This window comes from Nyctereutes procyonoides, unplaced genomic scaffold, assembly GCF_905146905.1.
Source record: "Nyctereutes procyonoides isolate TBG_1078 unplaced genomic scaffold, NYPRO_anot_genome, whole genome shotgun sequence".
Taxonomy (NCBI): Eukaryota; Metazoa; Chordata; class Mammalia; order Carnivora; family Canidae; genus Nyctereutes; species Nyctereutes procyonoides.
This window is the reverse complement of record NW_026575141.1, coordinates 8737800-8759338: the sequence shown is the minus strand read 5'-3', so window position 1 is coordinate 8759338 and position 21539 is coordinate 8737800.

Below are 21539 nucleotides of genomic sequence, written 5' to 3'. Positions count from 1 at the left end.
AAAACAATTCACATGTGGTCATAAAAAAAAAAGCAGGGAGAGAAAAGACAAAAGGAAGAATAAACAAGAGAAGCCAAAAGTGAGAGCAAGTAAAACATGGAGGGTTACTGACCCCATAGGGCCCACATAGATGTTCATGGAGGAGGCAGAGGAATGAAAAACTTAGTTCACTTTCTCCATTCTGAGAAATAAAAAACCAAAGGAGGAAAAAAAAATGTTTTCTTCAGTGATCAGGAGAGTTTAGGAGCAGAGTTTAAATTTGGTTTGGAAGTGAAACAGAGCATCTGGGGGGGGGGGGAAGAGGCTGCATTCAGTTGGAGAGAGGCATGATTTCAGCGAATGGCAGAGGCTTCCCACCTGGAGAGCCTAAGTAGGAAGGACCCTGTGCTGGTCATCTTTGGGCCATGTGCACTCTATATCAGTGTGCCTTCACTTAATTCATTCCTGGAAAATCTTATCACCGATAAGGAGTAGACTTATTTGATATCACCAAGACATTTTTGGTATCACCCAGTCCAGCTCTTCCAGTCTGTAATGCAGTGGATTCGTTCCTGCCAAAGGCTAGGGGACTGGTTTAAGGTCAGATTTTAGGCAGAGCTGATTCTGAAACCAAGTTCTTAGACTCTTAGTCCTTGCTTGTATCACAAGAACGAAATGCACCAAACTGTGCTCCCCTTGGACATAAGATGAAGGCAGAGGAAGGATTAAGAAGAGAAAAACACATATGCAGAAAACCCCTCAAGCTCCTCCTACCCTCCCTGCCACATACTGTGCCTTAGGGACCAGACAGTATAGCCTGACATGGCATGTCACCTCAGTGTGGCCTAACAAGTGCTTACAAAAAAAAACTATAATTAAAGAAATGGATATACAACAATTAAGATGAGCTTCTATTATCTTCTATAATCCTTTTTCCCCCTGATCCCAGTCAGATTCTAAACCATTTTACATACTTCCAAAAGTAAGATGTGAATTTGTATATATAAATGAGCTTTGCTATCATCAGGGGTAAAAGTTTCCTTTACAAAGACGTCTTTCACTGTATGGCCAACGTTTTTGACAATAAATATATGTATTTCATTTCACAAAACATTCTGACCTTCAGAATGTTGAAAGTGCAACTTAATATATGTGTAACTTATGAGAGTTCTAATCAATTCAAAGAGCAAAGCCTTGTTTCAATGTGCTATAAGACATTGTGTTTTAATAAGGGGCATATTTGTTGGTTCCAGTATTTGCTTCCTCCAAACAATAAAAAGCTATTATTTATTTTTAACATAATTATAATGGAAAGGCTAAATTACAGATGAGGAAAATTTGAGGCAAAAATTTCCCCCAAAAGACAAAAGTAATTATTCTACCAATAGCAATTTATTAAAAGCATATAAATTCAGATATTAAACTCCAAAGTACATTGTAGGCTGCATTTTTTATTCAACTTATGAATTTACTGACTAAGCTTAAGGAGTTTCCGAACTTTAGGACTGTGCATTGTGGAGCACGTGGGTGGCTCAGTGGTTGAGCATCTGCCTTTGGCTCAGGTTGTGATCTCAGGATCCTGGGATCGTGTCCCGCATCAGGATCCTTGCAGGGAACCTGCTTCTCCCTCTGCCTATATCTCTTTCTCTCTCTCTCTTTCTCTGTGTGTCTCTCATGAATAAATAAATAAAATTAAAAAAGAAAACTCCTGTTGTTTAACCTATTCAGGGTTTAAGAGTCAAGTTGTAGTTAGGGTGTCACCCCTTATAGGAATTAAGTATGAGTACTCCTATTTTTATATAATACTATATACTTTTTCCCCGATTAAATCCTCTGAACAACCAAACCCTCTGAGGCAAAAAGAATTTTTTTAATAAGATATAATTTATTTATTCATGAGAGACAGAGAGAGAGAGAGAGGCAGAGACACAGGCAGAGGGAGAAGCAGGCTCCATGCAGGGAGCCCAACATGGGACTCGATCTCAGGACTCCAGGATCACGCCCTGGGCCAAAGGCAGGCACTAAACCACTGAGCCAACCAGGCGTTGGCTCAAGGCAAAAATTGTTAATCAACATTTAGTCTCAGAGAGTTGAAGTGGCCTTAGGTGACAGAAGTATCCTGGACATTTCCTCACTATACTCATTTGTGAATACTGACAAATACCACTGGGATATTCAGTTTATAGACTAGGATCAACTCTCACAAATGTCAAATTTTCTTTCTTGTACTAACAGACAGAAATTGGCCATTTAGATTTTTCCAGGAAATAGCTCAGCTTTTGGGAAAGGTCAAACAAGACACTAATGTTAACAGCTAGAAAAGCATTTATGAAAACTAAAAGAGAAAAAAACCACAAGTTTAAAAGGAACCAAGCATATTGAGCTTTACTGACAAGCACATAGGAAGTTCATTTATCAATTTTATTAACCATATTCTGATGCAAAATTCAACAGGGCAGTGCCATTAAAAAATAAATAATTATACATTTGTAGCAATCTAGTATCTGTGAGATCTCTGGTTTAAATCCCAGTACTGTCACCAATCTACGTGACCATGAACAAGTTACTATGCAGAAAATCATAGTATATACCTTATACTATTAATTACCAGAATAATGGTCCCCCCCCAAAGATGCCCCATCCTAATCACTGATACCTGTGACTATGTTACCTTACATGACAAAAGGACTTTACAGGAAGGATTAAATCAAGGATATTGAGATGGGAAGATTATCCTGGATTATGTAATAAGAGCCTTATAAAAGGGAGGGAGGAGGATCAGAGAAGGAGATGAGAAGACTACAGCATTCAGAGTGATGCAGGTTTAGAAGCTAAGGAATGTGGCAACCTCTAGAAACAGCAATAGGCAAGGAAATGGATGCTCCCCTAGAGCCTCTAGAATGAACCCACCCATGCTGATATAGCCCAGTGAAACTGATTTCTGAATTCCAGAACCATAAGACAATAAACTGTGTTGTTTTAAGCCACTAAGTTGTTTTTTTTCTAAAGATTTTATTTATTTATTCATGAGAGACCCAGAGAGAGAGAGGCAGAGACAGGCAGAGGAAGAAGCAGGCTCCATGCAGGTAGCCCGATGTGGGACTCGATCCCAGGATTCCAGGATCACGCCCTAGGCTGAAGGCAGGCGCCAAAACGCTGAGCCACCCAGGCGTCCCAAAGTCACTAAGTTTATGGTAATTGTTGCAGCAGCAATTGGAAATAATACATTACTTCGTAAGGTAACAGATATAGTAAATACATGTAAAGCATTTAGCATTTTTTTTTTTATTTATGATAGTCACAGAGAGAGAGAGAGAGAGGCAGAGACACAGGCAGAGGGAGAAGCAGGCTCCATGCACCGGGAGCCCGACGTGGGATTCGATCCCGGGTCTCCAGGATCGCGCCCTGGGCCAAAGGCAGGCGCTAAACCGCTGCGCCACCCAGGGATCCCATGTAAAGCATTTAAAATGGTGCCCAGGACATGGTAAGTGCTATGTGCATCAGTTATTACTAACATAAATCGGATTATTTCACTTCTGTGCTTAAAAACCCGCTATCTTGGGATGCGTGGGTGGCTCAGTGGTGGGCGCCTATCTTCGGCTCAGGTCGTGATCCCGGGATATGGGATCAAGTCTCTCAGCCGGCTCCCTGTGAGGAGCCTGCTTCTCCCTCTGCCTATGTCTCTGCCTCTCTCTCTCTGTGTCTCTCATGAACAAATAAATAAATCTAAAAAAAAAAAAAAAAAAAAAAACCTGCTGTCTTCCCTAAACACTGTGAATGAAAATTAATTTGCTGAATTATATCTTCTAAAGTCTGTGTGCTTCAGTTCCTGCTGACTTCCTGAAACTTTTCATGCCACCCTCTGTCTCACCCACCTCTACCCAGCTACAGTGATCTTTCAATCCCTCTAAAAGACAAATGCATTTGAGCCTCAGGATCTTTGTAATGGCTGTTCTTTTAACATGGGGAGTTTTTCCTTCATGTTTATCCCAGCCAAAATCCTACCTACAATTCAAATTTTATTACACTAGCTTGCCTTAAAAAGGCCTTTCCTGAAAACAGATACTCTCTCAGAATATCATATTCTTAATGGGCAATAACACATAAAAGATGCTCAATATTATTAGTCATGAGGGAAATGCAAACCAAAAACTGCAATGAAACACCACTAGATAACTGGGAGGGTTAAAATAGAAAAGATAGACAACAAGTGTCAAGCAAGGATGGAGAAGAATTGGAACCTTCATATATTATTGTTGATGGGATTATAAAATAGTACAGCCACTTTGGAAAAGTTTGGCAGTTTTTCAAAGTGTTAACCACGAAGCTATCTTTTGTAATGTACATAATTGTCGAATCACTATGTTGTATGCTTGAAAACAATATACTATTATATATCAACTATCCTCCAATTAAAAAAAAATAGTGCGACCAATGATCCAGCAATTCTACTCCTAGGTATATGCACAAGAGAAATGAAAACATATGGGCACACAAAAACCTGTCCATGAATGTTCACAGCAGCATTATTTGTAACAGCCAAAAAGGGTTAACAACCCAAATGTCCTTCAACTGATAAATGGATAAACAAAATATGGTCTGTTCATACAGTGGAATATTATTCAGCAATAAAAATGAACAAAGTGGGATCCCCTGGGTGGCTCAGCAGCTTAGTGCCTGCCTTTGGCCCAGGGCTTGATCCTGGAGACCCAGGATCAATTCCCACATCGAGCTTCCTGCATGGAGCCTGCTTCTCCCTCTGTCTGTGTCTCTGCGTCTCTCTCTCTCTGTGTCTCTCATGAATAAGTAAATAAAATCTTTAAAAAAAGTGAACAAAGTACTGATATACACTATGACATAAATGAACCTTGAAAACATTATTCTAAGAGAAGCCAGTAACAGAGACAGCCTATAGAACATTTCATTTAGGGATCCCTGGGTGGCGCAGTGGTTTAGCGCCTGCCTTTGGCCCAGGGCGCGATCTTGGAGACCCGGGATTAAATCCCACGTCGGGCTCCCGGTACATGGAGCCTGCTTCTCCCTCTGCTTCTCCCTCTGCCTATGTCTCTGCCTCTCTCTCTGTGTGTGTGTGACTATCATAAATAAATAAAAATTAAAAAAAAGAACATTTCATTTACACGAAATATCCAGAATAGACAAATCCATCAATGCAGAAACTTGATTATAGTTGCCAGAGGATGGGGGGAGTAGGGACTGGGGAGTGATTGATAATGGGTACTAGAGTTTCTTTTCTTTCTTTTTTTGGGAGGGTACTAGAGTTTCTTTTTGGGATGCCAAAAATGTTCTCAAATTCTGGTGATGATTGTAAAACTCTGTGACTATACTAAAAATTATTGCATTGTGTATTTTTAAGGGGTAAAGCTCATAGTATGGGAATTATTTCTCCATAAAGCTGTTATTTAATTTTTTAGATTTGAAGAACACTGCATCTTTATCATGGTAGCAATTACCATAATATGAAATCACTCTAAGTTCTAAAAAGCCAGAAACATATCTGGTTTTTCTTCATTGCTGTGTTGTACTCCTTCTGACTCTTATAATGCCAAGTATGTGGTAAATGTTCAATATTTCTCACTAGAGAAGTAAAAGGGATTCGATTGGTATATATAAATGACAATGGCAATGATGATGACACATGGAAAGCAGCATTATTTTGTGCCTAAACACGGCAACTAAAGGTGACCTTGCAAATCAGCTCTGTTCCTACTTTTTTTTAAAGATTTTGTTTATTTATTTATAAATACACAGACACAGAGAGAAAGAAAGGCAGAGACACAGGCAGAGGGAGAAGCAGGCTCCATGCAGGGAGCTCGATGGGGGTGGGACTCGATCCCGGGATTCTGGGATCATGCCCTGAGCCCAAGGCAAATGCTCAACTGCTGAGGCACCCAGGCGTTCTGTTTCTTTTTTTAAAAAAAATTAAATTCACTTGCTGTTACCTGACTCCTATAGCAATGGAGCCTATCCACAATAGACTTCAGAGAAGCAAAGAATGTCATTTTTGGCTAGAGAATAATTTGGGGGCATCACTATCCTCATGACATCATTGATGAGCACATTAGAGCCTCAATCTTCTGGCATGGTCTGACACAGATGTGGCTGGGTCTTTGCTCTTCGATAAGACATTCTTTGTCCTTTCTCATACTTATTCACTCAACATGTGTTTCATGCATCCTTTTTCCAGGTGATAAAAATATAAAAATTAAAACCATCAGATACGCTTTCAAGAAACCAAAAAATGTCATAAAGAGACAGATGGAGGACTGAGATCAGTTTTGTATAGGAGTGTCCTATTGGAACATGGAGGGAAACACTGTAAGAGAGAAATGCCTTGGTAGTTTTGCCACATCTGCCATTTAATTCCAACCAAGCACAATATCCAATACCATTCATTTGTGATTTAAGACATTTTATTAAAGTCTTACTATTTGCCAGGCATTGTTCTGCTAAGGATATGGCAACAACAAAAAATTACAAAAATTCCTGCTCCCACTGAGTTTACTCTGCAGTGGTGAAAAGTGAGTCAAAAAAGTTAAATAAAACTGATCCCTGGGTCAGCGGTTTGGAGCCTGCCTTCAGCCTAGGGTATGACCCTGGAGTCCCGGGATCGAGTCCCGCGTCGGGCTTCCTGCATGGAGCCTGTGTCTCTGCCTCTCTCTCTCTCTCTCTCTGGCTCTTGTGAATAAATGAATAAAATCTTTAAAAATATATATATTCCAGATGAAGATAAATGCTGAGGAGAAATTCAGCAGGAGTGGGAGGTAGGGAGAGTGGACATATAAATTTGAATGGATGGTCAGGAAAGACTTCAATGAGGAGATATTGAAGACTTGAAGAAAGTGAGTTGGTAGGTGTGGTAAACTAGCTGGGGAAGAACTCTAGGCAGAGAAAAAGAAAACAACCAGAGCCAAATCCGAAGGTGGAAGCGTTCTTGTGTGTTAAAGGAACATCAAAGAGGCCCAGGTGACAAGTGTAAAGTGAGCGGGACAAGTGTAGAGGGAGCTAACTAGGGGAATAGGGTGCAAAAGTTAAGGAGGGGATTCAATTCCACAGGACACTACACTCATTTTTAATTTGAAGGAGATAGGAAGCACTGGAACATTTCAAAGAATAAGTAGACCTGTTACTTTGCAACAGATCACATTGCTGTGCTGAAAACAGGTGTATGGGAGAGGGAACACAATGAGAGTTGAAGCAGGAAGACAATGTTGGGAGGCTGTTGCAATGATCCAGGTGGGTTATGATCCAGGTGACTTGGACCAGGGTGATAGCCATAGACGTGATACAAAGTTATGAGATTTCAGATATAATGTGAAGCTAGATATAAGGGGATTTGCTGATTGAGTGGATAGGGAAGTGTCTGGTCATCTTAACAATACAAATTTTAGAGGAACGGATGGAACAAATACCTGTTTACAGCTGGTTTAAGAGAGATGGGGAGGAAAGTAGTTGGACACAGATTATAGACAACACTGCTGAACAGTTCTGTTTTAAAGTGACCATAGATGGAGAGGAAGTAGGATCAAGAGAATACCTGTTTTTTAACAAGAAGTAATAATAACATTTTTATATTGATGGGAGCGATATAGCAGAGAGGGAAAACTAATATGAGAAAGGGGGATAGCCAAAGCAACTGAGTAGATGAGAGAGGATGGAAGCTAGCGCACAACAGAAATACTTGTTCCATTAAGAGCATGGACAGAATCCATACTGATGAAGACAGAGCACATAAGCTGTGGTGAGCTAGGTGAGTAGGAAGGGCCATATAGGCTTGGAAAGTTGTCTTCTTTTTGTTCTTTTTTTGAAAGCAAGGTTCTCAGTAGAGTGAGGGTGGTAGAAGCTGAGTTGGCCACGTGAGGAGAAAGGTGAGGGTAAAAAATCCACAATCATCTAGGAGAGAAAGAGAAAAAGAAAGAGAACTCAAATATCCAGGTATAAGTATGTGAGTGACTAATGTTGTGTGAAGGACATTACTGATGGACAGGAAGTCATGGAAACAAGAGGCCAGAATATCATATACAGATATTCTGAAATCAGCCAACAAGAATCATAATAGGAAAAGTATTGCAAAAGACAGGATGCTAGAGCTGAAATCTTAAGTTTTACTCAACTATTTGGCTTAAGTTTAAGCATCTGTTTTCATTTTCATTGAACACTCAGTCACAGTTTCAAAACTGTCTATTTTTTACCAATTATTTCCTTGCTTTCTTTTATCTTCCTTTAAGCAATTAAGAATGGGAATTTATGGGATCCCTGGGTGGAGCAGTGGTTTAGCGCCTGCCTTTGGCCCAGGGTGCGATCCTGGCGACCCGGGATCGAATCCCACGTCGGGCTCCCGGTGCATAGAGCCTGCTTCTCCCTCTGCCTCTCTCTCTCTCTCTCTCTCTCTCTCTCTCTCTCTCTTTCTCTCATTCTATGTGACTATCATAAATAAATAAAAATTTTAAAAAAATCATGACCTCAAAAGTCTTTTTTTTAAAAAAAAAAAAAGGGGGGGAATTTATAGCTAGCGCGTGACTAGCCTTTGTGAGTTTTTTAAGTTATAAAGCACATAACGAATATAAGCGTATACCTATAATGAATCCAAACTTGAAATAGTCACTCAATGATTTATACCACAAAAAGAAAATTTTCCACTGGGTAAAACAGAAAAAATTCCAGTTTTATATCTTTGATACAAATTTTTAAAGAAAATTTTAAAAATGTGTAGTTGGTAAATGTGTGCAAATTTAAAATGTTGCAATGATTGAGTTCAATGACTCTAGCTGGTGAATACCTGGCCAGAGAAGAATGTTAAGTGAAACAGTCAAAAAACAATCATAAGTGAAATCTATCACAGACCCATCATCTCACATTCACTCATTAATCTTCAGCAAGATGCCAACTATGAATTAAATGAGTATCTAGATGTGAGAGAGCATCATCTATAATACCCAATGTTAATAGAAAACTGAGAGACCCATGCTCAATTGTCTACTGGTGATGGTCATTGATCTGTTCTTATAGAAAGACAAAGACTTATGAATTTTGGACACCTTTTAAAGCAGGTTTCTACATGCTGCCCCATCAATCACCTTCAGTATATTAATCAAACTCAAGCTATTTTTAGTTTCAGTCCTTTCCAGGCTGGATACTGGGGAAGGGATATATAAAATTAATGAGGGACCTAAGTTGATATTGAAGTTCTAAAAGCTAAACCACAGGATAAGGATCCAATTAGTTTGGGCTATATCTCAAATTGTAAGCCTATTCTCTAACATGAGAAACACAAACTAAGTTCATTAATATCTATTAACATTTGAGGACTCCAGTGACTCATAGAATAGAATTCACATGCCTTCTTTGTAAGTAATCTCAACTTAAAACATGGAAGATTGTACATGCTGTGAAATTGTCAGCACTGATTTTTAATTCATAAAGAGCAATCACTCTAAATTTATTTAAAGTAAGTACTTCCATTTCGTATTTTTAGAAAAAGAAATCTAATGTGAAAGAATCTGAGGGCCATTTTAGGATATGGATATTAAAAGAAGCAAACAAAAATTCAACTTAAGGAAGAACAAGAGATTTGAGGAAAAGGAAGTTTGATGAACAAAATAAATTATGTGTGAATGAGCAAGGACAAGTATAGAGTGGTTTACAAAATCTAGAACAGCAAAACCCACCACCAATCATTTCCATCTGCACTACAGGAAAAAACTCCTTTAAGAAAATCACCTGATATTCTAACAAAATCTCAGTAAAATTAATGCAGCAAATAAAAAGACCCTCATGAATAATATGTTTCTCCAGTTCTGTGTGAGAAGATTGAAGTTATCTCATGAGTGCTATATGATGTCATACTTGTGGTAAAGCAACCTTACTTTGGGCAGCTATAACAAATTACCATAGACTGGGTTGCTTAAACCACATTTATTCCTCACTGTTATGGAGGACGCAAGTCGAGATCATGCCGCCAGTATGGTCAGGTTCTGGTGAGGTATCTCACTTGGGTTGCAGGTAACTAACTTCTCATTGTATCCTAACACAGTGGAAAGATGAGTGAATTAGCTCTCAGGCTTCATTTTACCAGGGCATAATTCCATTCATGAGGTTTCCTCCTTTATCCCTTATCATGTAGAATCCAGGGTGAAGAGCAACTAGTTCAGTTTGGTTTTGCTTTGCTTTTTATTGACGCTGAGCCTTTAGGTGCAGAGATAATAGCATTACTTTAGCTATTATACTGAGAATCTAGTAAGAACAGAACCTTATTTTCTAACAAACACTAGTAGTTAAAAGAAGTGGACAAATCAACCAGAGAAACATATAATAACCAATAATTCAGAAGTCTAGCTGATCTTTGCAACAATACTATCAGTCTATACACTTGCCTATCACTGATTCTCTCCTACTCATGAAATGCCAAATATATGATCTTCTGAAAACATTCCTGGGTGGTTGTCAAGAGGAGTTGAGGTAGAATATGGAAAACTATTATTGAGCCAGCCTATTGTCCGACTGCCCTTTGCTGTCCCTCAAAATTTCCTATAATCACCATTATGGATACATAGGACAATTATATTTCCTTATGTCTTTGAGGTTAGGAATGGCTATATGACTTTTTAAAATAGAATGCAGGTGGAGGTGATATATAGGTCTTCTTTGGGCTGGAGCATTTATTTGCCATTGGAGATTTTTCAGAATTCTCTTCCTTGGCTACTGCAATCATGGAAGCATATACTGATATTGAGATGCAAAGCTGAGCTATCATGTGGAGGACAGGTGCCTGGAAAGTTACCCGAGGTACAGTGCACATTGTTTGAATAAGATTTAAACCTTTGTTTTTTAGGCCACTGACATTTGGAAGTTGTTTAAACTACTGCACAATAACCTAGCCTATCCAGACTAATATAAGCTCCAATTTCCCCCAAAGACTCAGAATAAACAAAAGAAACCCCTTAACTCTTTGGTATCAAAGCCAGCAGACAATTATGTTGGCAGGCAGCTTTATGTTAGAAAACTCATTTGCAACTCTTATCACTGAAGTTTCAAAAGACTACTTTTTAGTACTTAAAAAAAAAAAAAACATAGCCCTCAGCACAACTATATACTGAAAACTGTGTGTCAAATCAAGTTAATTATGAAACAACTACCCTATTGACTGCATTCCATATACCCTCTCACTTGTACTTGCTAGGCTTCCTTTGAACTGCAAGTCCTTTACAGGAATGCCGATTTAGCCTAAGACCCTAAGATTTCTTCAACATCCTCTAATTTAGATGTAAAATAGGACTGTATTTTATTTTCAGCCTTTTATTCATTTCATAGGACTTCTTTCTAAATACTTTTGCTATAGATCTGGGTCAGAAAGATAAATGAGCAAGGTAGTAAATATTTTCAGTTTTGTGGGCTCTCTGATCTCTATTGCAACTTCTCAAGTTTGTCATTGTAGCATGAAAGCTTCCACAGACAATACAACAAATGAATGCGCCTTTTCACAAAAATTAACAACGGGCTGGTTTTGGCTCACAGATAACAGGTTTGCCATATCTCGCTTTAGGTATTACTTCCATTTAAGTCACATCCATATAATTGCATATCATCAGCTATCATTATAGCTTATTTTGGGACGATATTAATTAAATTGCCTGCCATCCGACAACTCATCTGATATTCTTCACAATCATGAAATAAAATACATACCCTATTTATGCTCTAGGCTTAATATCCTTTTTAAAAAAATTTCTTATAATACTAGTTACTAGGGCTAAATGTAAGAAAAGAAACTAAATGTTGTTTCTTTGTAGGATATTCTTAAGCCCATTTTTGCCAAATATTATATTTTAAATGGACCTCTTTTATGGAAACATTTATTTTTTGCTTCAAACAAATACAAAGAGATAAAAATCTTGGTGAGATAAGGGAACAAAAGACATGATAGTAGCCACTGCAGAACAGAATGGATCTGTAAAATTGTTTTCAGAAAATGAAATCATGACTGACATGATCTAACTTTCCTCCCTCAGGAAAACTCTAACCCACACCAATTTAGGTCTGTGTTTATTAGTTCAAAATAAAGTATCTCTGAAATAGCTGCATATACCGGAGACCTTTGGAAAAAAGAGGAAAGGAGGATAAATATAAAAAATAAATATATGCATATATACCTAAATCTACTAGAAGGAAAACAAAAAGTTTTACTTTTTAATTTCAATCTCAAGTTAATTTTTTTAATTCAATATATTTTTTTAAATTTTTAAATTCCAGTTAACAGAGTGTAGTATTAACTTCAGGTGTGCAATACAGGGATTCAACACTTCCACACAACACCAGGTGCTCATCACAGCAAGTGCCCTCCTTAATCCCCATCATCTGTTTCACCCATCCCTCACTGACCTTCCTTTTGATAACCAGCAGTTTGTTCTCTTTAGTTAAGGGTCTGCTTCTTGGTTTGCCTCCCTTTCTCTTCCCCTCCTCCTTTAATGCAATGTATTTTGAATTACTGGGGCAAAGAAGCAAACAAGGAAGCCAGCTATGGCACATAAATTCAAGCACAAAGCTACATACAGAGATGAATTATGATAAGACCCAAGGTTATTTTTGTTTCCTGCTTCAAACAGCATGTGTATGGGGGGAAAAGATATATGTATGACACAATAGTGCAAGGTCTCAATAAGCACATCTAGAACTAATTAAAATCAATTTTATTGGCTTTTAAAAGATAATATGGATGAACTTTGTCTTTTAATGTACTTGGTTCATCTGTTCCTGTATAAACCCCTGAATGTACCCATTAGTTGGTTTCTAAAGAAACTGGGATAAGTTCTCCACTTTGCTGCTTCATTGCCCACTTAGGATATAACCAAGGACAAGACTTTCTTCAAAGGAAGGAAAATAGATTGACACAGACTGGAATAGTTCAAGCATAAAATAGATTGTAATATGCCTCTGTGTCCCAACAAAAAGTGGAATCACTTCTATGTTCAGGTTCCTTTACTGCAGTGTAAGTGCCACATAGCTGGAGATGTCACTGAGCCTGAACAGGACTGAATACTGAAAACAGACTGGTCATGAGATTTGTATATAGATAGACTTTGGATCAAAGCTGGCTTGCTTACTACAAACTATATGAGCTTGTGCAAATTGTTTAATTGTTAAAAGTTTTGGGTCTCTCAACTATTAGGTTGAGAGCTATAGTAACTGCCAATATTTGACTTTTTTAATCTACAAAACTGAAAATCTCATGATTCATCATCTACATCTACATGATTCTATGGCTATGATTAAAAAAAATGCTTCTAGACATTTATATGTACAGTATAAGTGCAATTATAATTTTTTATTTCCTCTAAGAAAAACTTAGAAGATATTATTTAATAATAGTTGCAATACATTTTACTTAATTTATATACACAAATTAATAATTGATAAGTTCATATTTGTCATTAAAGAAATATAAATTGTATTCTAGAATAATTTATTTGTATATATATTCTGTGGTCCTAGAACCCTAAAGTTTACTTCATCATTTGTAGAGCCTTTGCCAATAGTCACGTCATCAAGTTAGACATGTTCTGGCAATAACATGCTCTCCTGATATAGTCCTAATATGCCTGTTTGATATCTTTCTTATTCCAGGTTAGTATGCATTTGTAAAGTTAATATATTGGCAAGCTCTGTCAGGATACTGCAGCAGTGTTTTCACTTGTGACTTCCATCTGCATGAACAGACCTCCAGGTATAGAGCAGAGCTCCATTATTAAATGAAATGGGATCTGTATCTTATACATACATTCAGCTCCAGCGAAGCCCAGTTGTACAATACTGAAATGCTCAGAAGATGTTTGCTTTAAAAAAAATACATATTCATAGAGGTATTTAATTCTTTAGCTGAGGGCATATTTGCACAGTACTATAAAACTTGGGTATTGGGGCGCCTGGGTGGCTCAGTGGTTGGGCGTCTGCCTTTGGCTCAGGTCATGGTCCCGGGGTCCTGGGATCAAGTCCTCCATTGGGCTTACCACGGGGAACCTGCTTCTTCCTCTGCCTATGTCTCTGCCTCTCTCTGTGTCTCATGAGTAAATAAATGAAATCTTTATTTATTTATTTATTTTTTTTTTTTTTTTTACTTATGATAGTCAGAGAGAGAGCGAGAGAGAGAGAGGCAGAGACACAGGCAGAGGGAGAAGCAGGCTCCATGCACCGGGTGCCTGACGTGGGATTCGATCCCGGGTCTCCAGGATCGCGCCCTGGGCCAAAGGCAGGCGCCAAACCGCTGCACCACCCAGGGATCCCCCTAAATGAAATCTTTAAAACAAACAAACAAAAATACACATCAAGTTAGAGTCACCAAAACCTGTTAACCTTAAAATAAAACTGCCACTTGTTAAAACAAAACAAAACAACAACAAAAAACTTGGGTATTTTGGTCAAGTATCCATTTGATATATCTTAAGTTTAAAGAAACCCAAGATGAAAAGTTGAGTATTCATGGAGAGAAGATTGAAGCAGGACAGCAGAAAATAGTCACTAAGTCTCTAGGGTAATTAAGGAATCTCTAATGCATAGTTTTAGAACTGAGAAAACAAACAATAATCCATAATTAATAATAAGATGTGACAGAGATACTGATAATGTTTATAATATTTATAATTAACCATGAAAGGTACTTGACTCCCTTTGGAATATAGCAAGTGCTTTGTGGTTGCAATGAATCTCCTATTCAAATTTCTCAAATTGGTTTTTAGATACTCTATTAGGTTAAAAACACTCAAGAAAGCCATTTACAGTCAGAAGGACACATCAGCCTTCTCCTTTATATCTGGAGTTCACTGAAGGTGACATCAGTGGGAGAGGATATACACCTCCACGGTTCCAACCATACTCTGCAAACTAGAGAATGCTAAATATTTTATCAATCTTTCATTCTCACTTATAGGTTGCAGACTGTTCTGGATATATAACTGAAGATGTAACTTGAACACTGGTGAATTTTCTGAAGATTCCAGATCCATTGCAAACTAGGATATCAAAAATCTTGGCCAAATTTTAGAAGACAAATGGTCACTGACAAAATTTTCCACCAGATAGCCTCTTCTTGTATCCTTGTGAGCTTTGTCCACTTCCTATAGACCCAGTGTCCTTCTCATGCCTTAAGCAGCCATTGCACAGAATAGGTAACTTTCATATCCATTTTTAATTTTACAGATTTTACAATTATTTTGTAGTTCACAATAATGGTAGCTAATTAAATAGCACTCACTTTGGGTAACAATTACATTTTATCTTCAGGAGAAAGTCCAAAAAAGTCACTCATGATGTAAGTTTTAAGCAACCTAATACTGATAGAAGATATTTACTAGTAGATATCTTGAGAAATTTTCATAGCATCCCAGTGACATTGTCCTATATTTCTGCCTTACTTAAGGTTACTCCTGTTACGAATCAATCAAGAAACATTTATTCTGTGCCCAGTACTAAGGTAGATGTTGTGAAGCATTACAGTATAAGATAAAGTTCTTCTGAAAAATATCTATTTTTTTTTTCTTTTACCCTTCTAGGTATCACAGTGTCATTTGAGAATGTCCAGCTGCTGCAGGAAAATTGCCCAGAGGCCAAAAACTGCAACTTGCAAAAATCTAACCAGAGTACAATGGGAGCCTTTGGTTATTAACCATTGAATAAAAATCCAGCAGAGATCTTATTCAGAAAGCAAAAGTTCCCCAGAATAGCTTTGCATAGAGAAGCATTAAAAAAAAAAAAAAAAAAAAAAAAGAAGGAAACAAGTATCACAAAAGAAATACCTGGACTTTACAACAACGTGTCTTTTACCAAATATTTTGTGGAATAAGCATTTGAGAAGATTTGGGCGGTAGGAAGAGAATTCTGTTTTCCTTCTTCTTCCAGGCAAATGTGCAGGCACCCTTGTTCAGCCTGCATTTCTGAAGGTAGTATAAGGTCTGATACTTCAGGTCTTGATAGTATACAGTCTAAGAAATAAGTACAACATTGCGAATCATTACCTGAGGAAAACCCTCCCAATGCCACCTTCTCCCTCACACCTCCCATCTATAACTAAACTCATGCTCAAATGAACAGCAATGAATGGTAGCATGAGTGGGAAAGTAATGTAGAAATTGTAGCAACCCGTGGAGTATACAACTGTGAGTAAAGTGAATTTATTTACTAGCGATGAGGTTATGGGCTAATGGCCTTTGGAACAGGGATGACAAACAGACCGCCCACGGGGCAAACTTAACTGACAAATGGGTTTTAAATGGGTTTATTTTCTCAGACATGTAATTAAAAGCAGACATAGTCTTCTAAGAGAATACAAAAATTGTATCTTCCAAGACAGCAGATTTAAGGCTTAAATGTCTGCCTTTGCAATCATTACTTTCATAATATTCATTTTTAAACCACCATATCCTTAACTTATTTCTAAGAGGGAAAAACATGAATGTTAAAATATTAAGTGTCAATGCCCAGTTTATCCATAAGCACTATGTGATTTGAATCTTTGAAAACTTTGTATTATATGATAAAAATCCTGTCAGTAGAACTTTGGATATCTTTTTTTTTCCCCCATCCTCCTCAGCTAGCTTGGAAAGAAAAAAAAATAATGTACCATTTTAGAAATATGGTAAAAAAAATTTGGTAAAAAAAAGAAGTTTAAAATTTAAGCTTAAGGAATACCTGGGTGGCTCAGTGGTTGAGCATCTGCCTTTGGCTCAGGATCCTAGTCCTGAGTCCCATATTTGGCTCCCTGCAAAACAGCCTGCTTCTCCCCCTGCCTATGGGTCTGCCTCTCTCTTATGAATAAATAAAATCTTTAAAAAAAAAAAAGTTAAGTTCAAAATCATGGTCCACAGAAAATCATCGGGAGGGATGTTAGATAAAAAGATGATTTACGTGGGGAAACAAAAACTATAGGAACTAATGAGGCTTTTTTTGTCTTGCTTTGCAACATTTTACTAACATGTTTTCTGAAATATGTTGGAGGTAATTATACATTTTTATTATTGAAGATTTAAAAAATACCTGTACTTCTGCCCTTTTCAATATATGACTACAGTTTGATTCTCCAGCATGATTGAAAACCAGTAATCTCTGATGTTAATAATTATCCCTTTTACTTCTGAATATTTTCCTCATATTCATACACTGCCTTGTTAATTATGATTTTTTACAGTTTAAAATTTTTTCTCAAGGGAAAATAAAACAAAAAGGAGGAGGAATTTAATTTGAAAGTGTAATTCTGTATTTTTCTTTTTCCAAACAATGTTGACCTAATTTTATGACTCTCACTTTGCAAATTAAAACAAACCTAGTTCCTTAGTCACCTGAAATAGCAGAAGGAAGTATACTAATACTGCTCAGTCTATGGCACTATATTCTTCATACGTTATATCTATATCTTCAACTTATTGTATTGCTTTAATTAAGCTGAATTTATCAAAAATGGCTATATGAAAAGAAATATAATTGCAATTCTTAGAAAACATTGATGTCATTATCTCTTTATTGTATCCATTCCTTTCTCCTTCAAACTTTAGTGATGTGTTCTCCCTGAGGTTCTTTGTGTTTTCTCATGCTGGGAGTGAAAAGAATCTCCTCCCACCTCTGAGGTTGTATTATATGACAAACATGCTCTATTCTGCAGTAAGATAGAAGAGCCCCAATGGCCTAGAATTTTTCTGGCTCCTGATGTTAGCTAAACTTCTAAAAATAGGATGGATGGCAAGCTTGTGCAATACTCTAAACTCAAGTGACCGAACTTCCATTTCTTTACTCAGCAGGTGTATAGCCCAAAGGGATGATCTGATTGGGTCCAGGTTGCCTTACTCAATTCTGGGGTGTCCTTCCTGGGAAAGTTTATGCTAGGTCAATTCAGTGGTGATATACTTCTGTTGTATCAGTACTGTAAACTATTTGTTTGCCTTTGTGACAATCCTTAGTTTGCTGCTAGACAGCTGAACTGATTTATTTCCTACAAGTTTCAAAAATCATGGTATACCAAAATGAACTATTTGGAATATATATATATATATATATATATATATATATATATATATATATACATACACACACACACACACACATAGGATTCTTCGGATGAAAATAACAAAAAAAATCCACCACTTTGCTCTTAACCCAGTGAGACAGGTATCAGATTTCAGGCCTATAGAACTGTAATAGAACAAATGCATATTGTTTAAGTTATTAAATTTATGATAATCTGCTACAATAGACACAGAATCCTAATGCATTGAATTAGGACACATGGATTGAACAAATTTAAAACCACTGCTGAACATGTCACAATGGCAAGGAAAATGCTATGATCTAGTTGGCTGAGGCACAAGTTAAGTAACTAAACAAATTATTCTGGAGAGAAAGATGGAGTCAGAATCAATGAGCCTACCTTTGGAGCTGGGAGCAGCAATCCACTGGATTCATGGTTGTCTCACAATAAAAAATAAATGTTTATGGGAAGTCTAGAATATACTCTTTAGTACACTTACCTCAGAAGCCACATGAAATTGGCAAGCACTTTTAAAACTGTTTAGTTCAAAGGTCATTTAGAAAAGCGGTTTCTTCTTTTCTTTCTAAGAGGCATATGGATTAATTTTTCTTCCATGTCTTACAACTTCTCTTGATCAATGGATTTTTAATGTCTGAGGAAGCTATAATTCGTCACGGGGTCTGTCTGAAATGAGGTGAATGATGTTTCATGCTTGGAGACTGCTTGCTTGATGCCTAATGGAGGAAAGAATGATTCAGTGGAAGAAAAATGAGGCTGAGACAAAAGTATGACCAAGTGTTTATGGGAGCACAATGTTTTTATCACTTAGAACAGTATAAGATCATAAACGCATGAAAAATATTATAGCAACCTGTTTATTTTTTTACAGCAACCTGTTTAAATTTATTATATAATTCTTAGTTCACTGAGGTATTTCTAGAATTCTTTAAATGTGTACTAACAAAGACCTATTCTCTAACTTTTTAGGCTTATTTCCATTTCTGGCATAAAGTAAATGGTCTATAAATATTTGCTGTCATCAATGCTATTTTATCTATATAATGAGTATCTACAGTATAGGAGATGACTCATTTCTTCCTGAGTCATCAGGAAGAACTCTGAGATATAAAGAAGACTATTTCTCTCTGAAGGTAAAATTAATGTCAACCACAAATAGGAAGCAATAGATCATTTCCTAGACATGAGGGAACAGTAAACTTGGCTAGAAACAGCCTTCAATTTAATCAGTGCAGTTAGCACAGAGATATACAGAAGTAAACTCTTGTAGCTTATCTATCACTGTCCAAAGAAGAGAGAATCAGAGTTCTGAGGGACATGGGCATTTCAATCATGAAAGGACATTTGCCCAGGCATCTTCATGGCCTAGAGGAGCTAGCCTTCTGGACTGTCATTTCCCTTCACTCGCCAAGTCATTACATGGTTACTAATGCAAATCCTCAGGTTCTTTGATCTTAGGACATAGCACCATAGATAGAGGATATGAGAATATGCTTACATAGCCCCAAATATACAAATTAATTGATATTCTTATCATAGCTGAGCCAGTGAGCTTGTCAACCTAGTCAAATTGTCCTAGGTAATAATGAGAGTTCAAGGTCAAAAAACAGAATTTGAACTTTGGCAAATCCAACTCGATAGAGTCCCTTAACTCATGGAAACTCCAGACCTCAAAAAGCCTTTGGCCTTTCTTTCTTTTTTTTTTTTTTTAAATGTTTTTAGGGTCTTAGTATTTTTTTTTAATTTTTATTTATTTATGATAGTCACACAGGGAGAGAGAGAGAGAGAGGCAGAGACACAGGCAGAGGGAGAAGCAGGCTCCATGCACTGGGAGCCCGACGTGGGATTCGATCCCGGATCTCCAGGATCGCGCCCTGGGCCAAAGGCAGGCGCCAAACCGCTGCGCCACCCAGGGATCCCCCGCCTTTGGCCTTTCTATTCAAAAACTCTGCAACTTCTTAATTCTTGGAGATGCAGCCTAATGGTTTCCATGGAAAAGTGTGTATAAAGTTATAAGTAACTAATCTTTAAAAATTTAAACCCTTTTGGAATATTATAAAAGGCAGGAGGGATCCCTGGGTGGCGCAGCAGTTTGGCGCCTGCCTTTGGCCCAGGGCGCAATCCTGGAGACTCGGGATCGAATCCCACGTCCGGCTCCCGGTGCATGGAGCCTGTTTCTCCCTCTGCCTGTGTCTCTGCCTCTCTCTCTCTGTGTGTGACTATCATAAATAAATAAATATTAAAAAAAAAAAGCAGGAATTGTCTTTATATATTCTATAGTTTTAGGGCCAAATGTTACTTTTCATATTCTAATTTTTTTAATATTTATTTATTTATTTATTATTTATGATAGACATAGAGAGAAGCAGACACATGAGGAGGGAGAAGCAGGCTCCATGCCAGAAGCCCGACGCGGGACTCGATCCCCGGACTCCAGGATCGTGCCCTGGGCCAAAGGCAGGCGCTAAACCACTGAGCCACCCAGGGATGCCCCCATATTCTAATTTTTATTAAGCATGGTAAACTATGAATAGTGGCTATGCTCTGTATTTTTCAAAATAGTTCACTAATCATACTACCTAACCATGGTTCTCAGGCACCACTCCAGTTTCCCAGAGACATTTGTAAATATGGGAGACAGGAACGAAAAGGGAGGAGCTTTCTCATCAAAACTATTAGGAGATGGTGGTATTTAGCTCTTGAAGGGTCAAGTATAGTCAACTTGCTGCAACACTGGGAAAATTACACGAGGAAGAACAACAAAAAACTGTCTTGTCCCAAACGCCAACTATATTTATGTTGAAAAACATTGCTCCTAATTTCTTATGATGTAAGAACTGATTGTGACTTTCTGAGATCATGAGTTAAAACAGAAAGACATTGAGTGCATTTCCTGCTGCTAGATCAGGAAATAGTATCACCAGTTTTGTTTGACTTTTTACTCCCATATCATTGTATATAGCAGGAGCGAGGACGTGGCTTTGCAGGAGTTTCTCTTCCAAAGGCTCTAACAATAAAAAATATATATATTTTCTCTCCTTTTTCAGTGCCTAGTGCCTGATAACAAAGTCCTTGGATCTGTAGGAAATGAAACTCTTGTAAATTTGTAAAGTTAATTTGATCAATCAGAGCAGCTAAGTCAGCTCACCTTGGAGACAGGGAATCGCAGAAGTGAAAACGAATTCCCAGTCCTCACTCAGTTTGGCATGGATCAGTCATTCACTTAACACTTATAATTATTCACATTACACTTCTTTCCACTAGACTTAATCTTCCAAAGGTGACAGTACAGGGGGAACCTCTGATCACCCACGTATTTTCTCAAACAGATTACAAAGACCAGCATTATATGCACGCTTTGCTGATGTAGAAATAGGTTGAGATACAAAGGGGCTGATCAAATATCAGAGCAGGGCTGACCATTTTTACACAAAGGCATTCATTCCAGAGACAGATGCAGCTGGGTCTCACAGGCCTGCCCGAGACAAAGACTCTTCAGCTAAAATCCTTTGAGTGA